Genomic DNA, 12,327 nt, shown 5'->3' with positions numbered 1-12,327 from the left:
CGACAATAATTGTATAATAAAGTCAATAAAGAAACACCGAATTGCCTAACAGCAATTCGGTTACTTTTTAAAAATATCTAAACGTTCTTTTGCGCATAACATCTTTTTAAATTCAAAATTATTTTTTAAATTGTTGATATTGCTAAAAATAATAACTTATTTACAAAATTTATATAAACATTTAATTGTAAGCGGAAAGTAATATTTGATATATTAATGAAAAATACCCCGCACAACACACATGAAAAAAATGTTTTCGTCGAATTGGTTGATACTTTCAGAAAATTATATTCTCGGCATGCCGAACACAAGTATCCTGTAGCATTACAAGATCCTATTTTTAGTAAACGAGCTATGGGATCTAGAAGTACCAGGTTTACAAAGAACACTGAAAAAAATCCTTAGTTGAGCCAACTATTTAGACAGTGAGATATGGTGCTGCTATTTCATTAGGTAATACTGATATTTCATTAGTTCGTATAACAATTCCATTAGTTGCCGCGACTATTCCCTTAGTACCAGAAACTAAGTAAATGGTTGTGCCAACTAACAAAATAGCAGTACTATATCTGACAAACTAAATAGTTGGCCCAACTAACCATTTTTTCAGCGTGTCCCCGGATTATGCGTAGAATGAGCTAGAGATAAAACTTAACGTACATTAGAGATTCTATCAGGTTTAATTAATAGAAAAAAATTTAATTCTAGCGTGAAACCTCTGTCTCTAACACAAGGGATGGAAAATTCTAAGAGTCTTAGAAAATACTGAAAGACTGGTTTAAATACTAAATTTCGTCAACTATTTTAATATAGAATGTGATATATCTTGAGAAAGGGTCTAGATACATCAAAATATATGAGGCAAAATTGTAGACGGCAAAGGGGATTACGCAAAGGTACCAATGACTTTGACCTTGAATGCCATTTTCAAGGTCATTCAGAGTTTAAAGTGATTATATTAATTGGAAACCGTTATTTTGACCCCGAATTTGAAAAGTCGACAAATGGTCATTTCGTAAAGATCATAAGAAGATCAAATGAAGGTCAAATATGCAAAAATAGCTGAATCCTGTTATGCTTTTTAGTACTTCATATTTTTAACACTAACCAGGAACAGCGACGAGGACGTATTTATCCTTGATACATGATTAAAGTTTTTACTCTTATGAGATTTTCTCGGACGACCAGCCATTATTTATTGTCGGCCTTAAAAGCAGTGCATTTTTTATAAATTTACGCTTCCCTAAATGCCACAATTTTTAAGTTATTAGCGATTACCTTTTTTATATATCGTTAATTTCACCGTAAAACGTATGATTATTTTGGGTAGAACTTTCGATAGATGCACCTTATTGTTGATGACTATTGTTAGTAACAAAAACTCTCATTTAAGAAAACTGATTTTTTGTTAATTTTTAAAATGATCTATCGCACGAAATAAAACTTTTCACTATCGTGATACTTTCTTCTACGACGATCCGTTATTTATTCACAGCCTTATGAACAATACATTCTTCATAAATCTACGCTCCTCTACAACCCACAATTTTCAAGCTATGAAAAAATATGCTGTTGCAAGGATGAGTTTTCAAGGCTGTATAAAAATAATGGTTCGTCGTAGGAGAAAATATTATGAGAGTCAAAAGTTTTATTTTGAAATATAGATTAAATAAAAAATTAAGAAAAAAACGATATTCTTTATTGTGCATTTTTGTTAATAACAATAGTTATCAACAGTGAGCATCGGGTATCGAAAAATCCACCCAAGATAATCATATTGTGTACTGTGAAATTAACGATATAAAAAACGGGAATTGCTAATAACTTGTATATTGTGTCACATAGGAGAGTTAACATGAAGGTATTTAGTTACGTCAATTGTTATAAACTATTTAGCAAGAGAGATTATAAACAATTAAATTATCAAAATGATAGCAGATATATGTTTCGCCACAATTTAAAGCATTATTATGAGACTCAATGGTCTGGATAATTTTTCATAATTAAATAAAGAGTTTAAACGATTTCCTCTTAAAAAAGCAACTTTTTAGCAACAATTTATACGAAGAACTTTTTATTTGATCAGAAGAGTTCTTCCTTTTAATAGAATATCCTTGATATAGACAGTTTTCAAGTTTCAAATTTTTCTGAGCAATACATTCTGAGGTAACAGTTTTCAAATATAGCAATTTAAAAAAAAAATCATTTGCTTATAGAGCCCTACATTGCAAAAGGTTCGTCGTACGAAAAAATTGCAAGGCGCAATAAATTTTATGTTTTGAACTGTCATGCTAGCAGAATGTGATACTTTTTTTGTAAATAAATAACGACATGATTAAAAGAATTGCTTACACAAAAATTGACCCAGATTTCGAAAACCCGCCTAAGTTTTTCGTAATCGGGGGACATTTTCTGACCTTTTGTGTAGGTAGCGAGTGGATTATTCAATTTATAGAGATAATATATTATTATATTCACCAATAAAAAGTATGAAGACCACCAAAGATAGCAACAGATTAACAGTAAGAATCTCCATAATCTTTCAATATTGGAAACAGCTACGTACAGAATTCAGGGTGAAGTGTAACTGGTGAGCATTTTAGTATTATTTCATGTACTTATATACAAGGCGTTATATACTTAGTAATTTGAAATGACTTCATGACATGTCAGATTGGAAGGGTTAAGTTAATTTTTCTTCCGTTCCATAAGCCTATTTCCTAAACGCATAGTATCACATTTCATTATCATTTATACATACAAAAAGTAGCATGCTGATAGTTAGATAAACGCTTATGTTTCGAGCTGCTGTCTCTGAAAAATTGACTTCCTCACACCTCGATGTTTTACTGAATTTGTCTTAAAATTGATCCTTACAAAGGATGTTTGTTCACTCATGTTCTATATTTAATCTTGTCTCACAAGGTGTTTAAACTCACATATTTTATGTATTTTTTCATGCTTTTTATTTTTTATTCCTCATTTAAAAGTGTGGACTGGTGGATTCACATTTTATCTTTCGTATTAATTTTCGTATCTTTGTTTAATATTGCAGTATAAGCAATTGAAAAAGGTACTTTTTTATGAACAGACCATCTCTCTTAGAATCCCTAAAATTGAAAAATAGTTGTTTAAAATTTTCTTCAGTTTTTATATATATATACTTTAGATTTATTTAAACTTTTCCTATAATTTGAAACAATTCTACCACATTAAAAGAATTTCTGGACAACTTTCTGGATTCTATTATTTCTGATAAGATCTATAAGATTAAAATTGAAATGAGTTTGTTTTCAAAGAAAAAGTGACGATAATTTTTTTATTCCTAACCTCCATTATTTATCAAGATATATAAATGAATATTTTTTGCAATCTTTTAAGTTTATTATTTCTGAAAAGCAAATTCTATGCATATTAGACGCAAAACTGAATGATAGGTGTCAATAAATTACAGGTTAGTGAGTTTCAGCAGCTACCTTGATACGTATTAGATACCACAATTATTTTGCATGCAAAAAGTATAAAAATAACTTATGTAATTAAAATTTGCAATATTTTTGTAAAAAATTCACTTTTTCACATTACAAATAAAATGGAATAAATCAAATAAAAACTGTAAAAATATCGTTCCTTACGCCTGCTAGGAACTTAATGCTCTTTAGTACAGAAAAAACATCTTTATGGCAGTTGAACATAATTAGTCAATTTCATGTTGGTCCATCGAGATATAAATAAAAGTAGACATTATTTATTTTATTCACTTTTTTATATATAATAATTTATAACCAATTCAACTTGTTTCAAAATTCTTATATACTCATGTTATTAAAGAAGTTGCTCTTCTTGAATTTTCAATTATTTACATATTTAATTTTAGCAACTAAAAAAAAAAAAAGACGGATATGCGTTTCACCTGTCATATATGCAAAGAGACAAATCAATTTGTGCGTTTTGCCTATTTTTAAGTTTTAAGAAATTGTAATATCATTGTTTTGAATAAAGTTAAATATTTTAAGTAGGCACGTTCTTTTTTTAAGCTTATCGCGTTCTCACGTTTTTTTATGTTTATAGAATAATTAAATAAAATAAATAAGAATATTTCCTTTAAAAAATGGAAAGTTTTTATAATATGTTGTACCGTTAGTCTTGCTATCCATGCTTATTTTTTATGTTTTTGATTGATGTATTTGTTTGAAAATTTGTTATAAAAGAAATTTTCAAGAAGCATTGAAAATCTCACCTAAGCTGTTGAATTTTCAATAAAGAAATGTGAGTTTCCAACAAAATAGTTTAGTTTTTAAACAAAATAGGTTAATTCTCAAGCAAATAAGATTAATTTTGAATCAAACATTTGTATTTTTATCCGAGAAATATGAAACTTCTACTGAAACAGATGAGGTCTTATATCCAGATTTAAAAGTAAATAAAATAATAACATTGATCGAGAAAAAAATTTCATTCGACTTTTCAACATCACAATATGAATTTGAAGAAAAAAGTAATCTTCTATGAGAGGATTTGAATTTTCACCCCAAAAAGATGTATTTCTAATCAAAAAAGATGACATTTTAACAAAATTGTTGAATTTTCAAACAAATAATACAATTTATAACTAAAAAGATAATCTTCAGTATGAAGCAAATGAAAAAATATATCTATATATAAATACAGTGAAATTAAATCATCAAGAAGACTATTGTATGAGGGATACCGCAAATATTTATTTTAAAAATTCTCTAATTTTTCCTCAATCAATTTTTTATTTTTCCTGACCATTATGATTCAAAGACCTTTTGCAAAAGTTTTTTTTCAAATATCTGACTTTTCCCGGGCCAATGAAACTCCATGCATTTTTCTTTGGTGGTGGTTGGCCTGGAAAACAAGTGCAAGAAGCTAGTAGCGACTCTTTGTCGCTGTAGGAGAGCCGTAGGGAAAAGCTGGGACTTAAAGCCGGAGAGTTAATCCAGGTTAACCTATGCAGCGGTAATCTGGTGGAGCAGGGTCGAACTGTCTACTGTGAAGTCACGACTGGAAAGGATCAGGGGACTGATTCTGAGAGGCATCACTGGTGTCTCGAAGTCGACACCCACGGTGGCTCTTGGGGCATTAATAGGCTTGAAGCCCCTCCATCTCACCAACGAGGCCGTGATTGCGAAAGTGGCCTAGAGATTTGATATGGTAAACGATAGCAGTATCTCGACAGCAGTGCAGATACCATTCGACATCGCGAGGAGGCCGACACTAAGAATTCTCAGGGACAAAATGTCCACTCGTCGCTACCTTTTCGACAAGAAGTATGGAGTTAGTCTGTCCACGAGAGGGGAAAGGTTTAACAACGAGGCACACCTGCCTATTGATGGAGACAACTGGCTTACAGATGGCTCTAGGAACAAGGAGAACGCAGGAGCCGGTGTATATCGTAGAAGGAATAGAATGGGCTTCACAATTGCGATGGGGCCCTACACCGCAGTTCTACAATCTGAGATTATGGCCATACTCCAGTGCGTTTACAAGGAAAATGAGTATGGCCGCTATAATGGTCCTGAATGGAACAACGACCACGTCGCTGCTAGTTTGGAAGTTGTTTGAGGCACTGAATAAGCTAGCGATGGACACCGAATCACTCTGCTTTGGATCCCTGGCCATAGCGGCATCAAGGGCAATGAGGTTGGATAGACTAGCAAAAGTAGCTGCAAAAGACAATTTTACTCGACCTGAACCACTTGTATGCATTTCCCGTTGATTAGTCACTGAAGGTATCAACAGTTGGCTGACCCAGGAACAACAGAATGAGTGGGGTTTGGTCTCTGGCTCTAGACAGGCTAAAACACTGTTGGGGTCAACGCTAAATTCTCACCGAGCGAAGGAATTACTCAAGCTCGGGAGAAACGAAGTCCAAGTCCTAACAGAAATGTTTCAAGGACACGGAAATCTGCAATACCACAGACATAAAATAGGGTTTGAAGAAAGTCCTCTCTGTCGTCGGTGCGGAAAGAATATTGAGATGTCTACTCATATCCTTTGCCACTGACCTGCGATGGCGGGAAACGTGTAATACTCACAGGCAGTTGCTGCATTAATGAGTCTGAAATATCAGCCAAAAGCGTGGCTGCGGTCCGCTCCCTATAAAGTGGGCTATGGGTTCACGAGAAACGCTTATAAGGGGACGCAACAGGTTCACCCAAGCGTAAGGGGCTGTTACAGTCTTAGCCTAGAACAATAATAATAACGATAATAATAACTGCGTGGGTAAACGTTAAAGCAATTCTTAAAAATTTATTTTTTGAATGAAGGTCAATCGAAAAAACAATTCTCATCGATATATGTAATAATTGATATTTTAACCAAAAATTATTTAAATTTAAATAGAAAATAGTTATATTTAACCAAAAACATCAAATTTTTAAATAAAGAAGTTGAATTTTGAAATAAAAAATGTGTAATTAATGTATCAGCCCTAAAAATTAATTCAGAAGGAGAAGAAATGATTTTTCAACAAATATCTCTAGTTTTAACGAAACTGATCAATTTTTGACAAAAGATGAATTTTTAACTGAAGTCTTTAACATTCAACCAAGGGGTTGAAGGTTAAACCAAAAAGATCAATTTCTAATAAAGAATATTAATTTTCTTCCAAAAAAGACTATTTTTCAGCAAAATAAAAACATGCGTTTTCAACCAAATAGTCGAGTTTTTTTCGATGAGAATTCCGTACCAAAAATATGATAATAAAATTGTTAATTAAAAAGAATGAATTTCTAATTTAAAATATTTGTTCTTTTATGAGGTTCTACTAATTCACTTCATGTTTAAGCACAAAAGAAGATAAATGGAGAAAGAAAGCAAAAGTGTTTTTAAAACCAGGGAAAAAGGACGAATTCTTAAAAAAAGGGGGGGTGGGTGTTAAAAACTGTTTAAAAACAATAAAAAAATTAAAACATAAAAAGAATGACTAACGGTACAACATATAATGAAATCTTTTCATTTTTTATATGTAATACTCTTATTAATTAATTTATTTTACTAAATATTATTATTATTTAGTAATTCCCTATCAAATAAATAATAATTTTGCAAAATACTTTAAATAATTGGTTTAATTGCAGATTTTACTTAATTTGTCGTTTAAATTTGTTAATAGGAATTTAATCCTTTTGGTAGAAAACTCATATATTTGATTGAAAATTTAACTATTTCATTGAGAATCTATTTTATTGGTTAAAAAAAATTATTTCTTGATAAAATGGCTAAATGTTTGATATTCATAACATGGTTAAATGTTATATGTTAAAAAAACTGCAAGTTGGTAAGTTTGAGCAGCAACTATACTACGTATTAGATAGTACAGGATTTTTTTTTTATTGCAAAAAGTATAAAAATAATGCATGTCTTCATAATTTTTTTTTAAATAATAAAATTGTATAAGCAACAAATTCTTTGCCTTATTTGTATGCTCAAGTTGTAATTCGAGTTAATTTCAAATACGTCTGAGGTTTAAAGTGAAGAATGAAAATATTTTTAGAAAAAATTTAATTTTTAGACAAATCGTGTTTACGGACGAACGGACTTCCAAACAGAACGGCAGACAGGCCAAACACACGTCATCGCCAAAACTTCATTTTTTGCTTCAGGGTGTCTCAAAACGTGGAGATCCGTTAAAAACTGAAGTTTGAAATTTCGGAAGATTCTAATACTTGTTCAATCGTAAATGATGAGAATACAAAATTGTTTTGAATTCAAAAGAGTGGGACTTTATTTGGTTTCAAATTGCAGTTCAGTTTTGATTACTTCAATTGAAAATTTTTTTAATTTCAATAACCGTGACAAATTTTTAGAAACCGAAAAAAACACGGCTTTTTCATATAAATAATGATCTTGGTTTGTTGAGACAATAAGAAATTTATATTATAAAACGTTTAAATAGGCTAGGTCATGTCGAAGAACATGCTAAATTTAAAAGTCACGGCCTCTAGATAGAAAACCAAGAATTATTTACTAACTTTATCTATTCATTCTTAGTTTATTCTGATTATAAGCCCTCGTCTTGAAAAAAATTTTGTAAAAATATATTAATTGCGTGAAAAAAAATTATAAAGTTAAAACAGCAAAATTATTTTCTTAAAAAGACTCACTTTTCAGATTATTAATTTATTTTAAAAAAATAACGTGATGTTAAATTAGAGAATATAATTTTCAGATCTCATGTTTGATAATTTTAAAGCATCTTATATTGTAAAACTAGTATTATCAATCGCGCGTTTTTAGGTTTATTTGTTTTTTAAGATTATATAAATATAATCTTTCTAGATTTCTTAATAAAATTCGACAAAAACCATTTGAAAATTTCAGATATTCTGAACACATATCTATTGCAGCTCAAAAGCTGTTTCGAACTTGTGAAAGTTTTCAAGAAACTTAAAAATGTTTGTTGAATTTACGAATATCTTTCCAATGTTTGAATTTCTTTTTCTCTTCAGAAAATCTAAACAATTTTAATATCTTTTAATCTTACTCGAATTATTTGTAAAATTGTCTTAAAATTGTCTAGATTTTTTTCATGCCACTTTTGCAAATCTTTTGAATTGCTTTAAAATCTTCAAAATATTTTTTAAAAATTAATTTTTTTTTAAGAAGATTCGGTAAAAAAATTCAGGAATCTTCAGAAAATATTTGTATTATTACTTTGAAACGTATCAAAATTATTAAAACACTTTTGCGCTTCTTGTTCGTGAATTCTCTAAAAATCTACATTTTCTAACTTTTTGAATTCTATTTAAATTCTAAAGTATTTTTAAGAAATTTAAAAAGCTTCCATATGTTTTCTAAAGTAATTTGAATTTTTCCTAAAATCTGAGAAAAATCTTTAAAATCTAAATTATTTATCTTAAAATCTTCGAGATTTTTTTACATATTTTTAGGAATCTTTTAAAATGTTTTAGAAACTTTTTAAATTTTCTTCAAAAATTGATGTTTAAAATTAAAAACTTATTTAAAGTTATGCGAAAAATAAAAAATAAATATATTTCTCCTAAAATCTTTAAATATTTTTAAAAAGCTTATGAATGTTTTGTTCGAGATCTTCAAAAACCTACATTAAGTTAAATTTTTTTTAATATTCTCAAGGTTTAAATTATTTTAGAATCTTTTCCACATTTCTCTAGCTTTGAAATACTTTTGATAATAATTCAATTGATAAAAAATCAAGAAACAATTGTCTTAAATACTTCCAGATTCTTTGAATAAATCTTATTGTCGTTACCGATAATTTGTTGGCTACATCTTGTACATTAAATACTAATTTTCGTTGATAATTAGTTGTTCAAATTTTTTGTTAAAACATAGAGAGGACAGAGGAAAAATAACGAAAATAATAAAAGGATGCTTTTTGTCCCTTTTCTGCCTCTTTTTTCCTTCTGTTATTTATTTTCTTCAATCAGCTGAAAAAGACCTAGTTTGAAAAAATCATATTTGAATTGCAAATCTTTTTTATGCAAAAAAAATAACCAATCATATTTAATATAAATAATTATTTGAGCAATTTATGATTATTTATAACAATATTCTCTTAGAATAATGCTAGAAAGTTGCGGCTTTTCGAAAATTTAAATCTTTTTGTCCATTTTTCAGTCCAATTAAGGGAACAAATATTGAGGTTTCACTAACATAATTATTTTAATATATTATCATTTTTTATAACTGTCTTCTCCCATATTTATAATAGATAGTTGCAGTTTTTCTGAGATTTTCAACTTGTTTTCCACTTCAATAATTTCATTGATTTTAATTTTGAACAGAAGGGCTTTATTTACATTGACTAATTTATATAGCCTAATAAAGAATATTGGAAGAATATTTCAAACCTCTCTTTTATTTCATAAGAAAATATATCCACAAAAAAGAAAGAGCTTGTTCAAAACATGAAACAGAATTATTCTAGCTAGCAAGTTGGATTAATTATTACCTCATTCCAACTAAAAAGTTCACATTGAGTGGAAAATGTTAGAAAAAAGGTAGGTGAAATTCCAACCCTATTTCAAGATCTTATTGCTAAAATGATAATAAATTATGTACAAAATTTATAGGAACACCGAATTATCGGTCGAAAGTAATATTTTATCGTATAATACAAAGTGTTAACTAAAAAAAAAACACAAATAATCATTTTAGTGTTTTATGGCTAATTTTAAAGAGAAATGATAAGTTATAACTCGATCTAATTATTATTGACGATTCTGAATGAAATTTATAAAAATCTCTACTTTATTTTGGTAAAAACGTGTTTAACTTCATGGGGCTTGAGGAATCTGTAATAATATTTTTGTTTGCTTTAATTTTGTGTGGATTCAAACAAGTTTGGAGGCCATTAGCATGAAAATTTTTTCCGAACGACCACTGCCTGAGTGGTCGCTTTAGAGGTACACTCCGAGATAGGCATTTTAAATAATTAAGTTTTTGATACATATAATAATTTTGTATTAAATTGATTTTAAATTGAGAATAATATTTTAAAATGTACTTAAATATAAATATATAGTATATTATTATATTTACCAATAAAACTTAGAAAGAACACTAAAAATAGAAACAGATTAAAAGTAAGAATCTCCATATTATTTCAATATTGGAAACAGCCAGTTCGAAAATTCGATGTAAAATGTAACTAATGAACATGTTGGTATGTGTTCGTAAACTTATATACAAGCGGCTATCTGCTTAGTCAGTTGAAATGAGCTCGCAGCGTGACAGGCCAGAAGGTTCCAGTTTATTTTTTTTGTGTCCTATAAACCTATTTCCTACAAGCATAGTATCATGTTTTATTATAATTTATACATGCAACAACTGGCAAGTAGATATATAGATTAACGTTCATTTTCGGGCTGCTGTCCCGGAAAATTGTCTTCCTTACGCCTAGATGTTTTACTGAATTTGTTTTAAAAATAATTCCTGCAAAAGATGTTATTAAATAAATGTAATAAGGCATAAAGGACTGATTTAATCAGTGAAAGTTAGTTTATATCAATTAAAATGACAGATCAAATCAGTCAAACTGACTGTGCAAATCAGGCAAAATTACTGATTTGGTCAATCACTCAAATTGACTGATTTAAAAAGTCATTTTTGACTGATATGTCAGTCATCGAATCCGTACTTTTTGAGTCAGTCCAAATTGACGGAAAATCATTCATTTTTGACTGATTCAAATTTAGAGTGTATTTAACCTTGCCTCATATTGCTAAACTCTGCCTCTTCGGTTAATATATAATACTTCGGTGTTTTCTAATTATTTAGAATATTTATATTTTTTATTGAAAAATTCTAAAATAATGAAAATTGTCACTTCACAGAAAAAACTAATAATAAAATTTGTTGCAGGCAATTTTTTGGACCTTTCGAAATCAATTATGATTCTAACATGGAAGTGAAAATTTTCCAAAAAAATGATAATGGACACGGAAAGGTACCCCTGTAAAGCGTCACCAAATAATTTTATTAATGTAAAAGGCCTTTACAAAGTCTATGTTATTTGGATGCTGTGATTAGTCGAAAAAATAATTTTAGTTACATCCTTAACCTTATTCAATGTATTTTACGAGTAGTATGTCAGATCGAATAGCAAGATTGCTGATACCGATGAACAGAATGTAACATTAGACTGCTAGAAGCTTCATTTTTTATTATTTTCATTAAAAATGATTTTTTCTCATTAGCGTTTTTGTATATTTTATATTTTCTATAAACTATTCTTTTAATTTAAACCAATAATCTATTTTTCAAATATGCTTTATGAAAAAACCAGAACACTTTTTTCCTGACGCCTAATTTTTGGTTCGACTTTAAGGCTTCTGCTTTCAATTGTTAAAATGTTTTAAATTGTGAGAATTGAAAGAGTGTCTAATTTTGGAGCCTTGGGAATAACGTGCATTTAGATTAGATGAAGCTTCCAGTTATGAATTTTCATTAAAAATTGAAATAAAATAAAAAAATAATATATTCAATAGTAACTTTCGAAAAAAATTAAATAGTTTCTTTTTTTAAATCTCCTTAATATCTTTTAAAACTATTCAAATCTTTCCTATAATTGAAAAAAATATGCCAATTTAAATGAATTGCCTTAAAATTTTTCAGATTTTTTTTTGAGAATTTTAAAAATCTTTTAAAATCTTTTTAAATCGTTTAAAATTTTTAAAAACTTTTTTAATCTGTTTCAATTTCGAAGATTCCGAAGAAAAGAGGGAACATATAAGGGATAAAAACAATGTTGAACATAACTTTAAAATATCGTCTGTCTTTCACATGTCTTCTTTATTTGAATAACAAAGTGGAATT

The sequence above is a fragment of the Belonocnema kinseyi genome, chromosome 2 (genome assembly GCF_010883055.1).
Source record: "Belonocnema kinseyi isolate 2016_QV_RU_SX_M_011 chromosome 2, B_treatae_v1, whole genome shotgun sequence".
Lineage (NCBI taxonomy): Eukaryota > Metazoa > Arthropoda > Insecta > Hymenoptera > Cynipidae > Belonocnema > Belonocnema kinseyi.
This window is presented reverse-complemented; position numbering follows the sequence as displayed.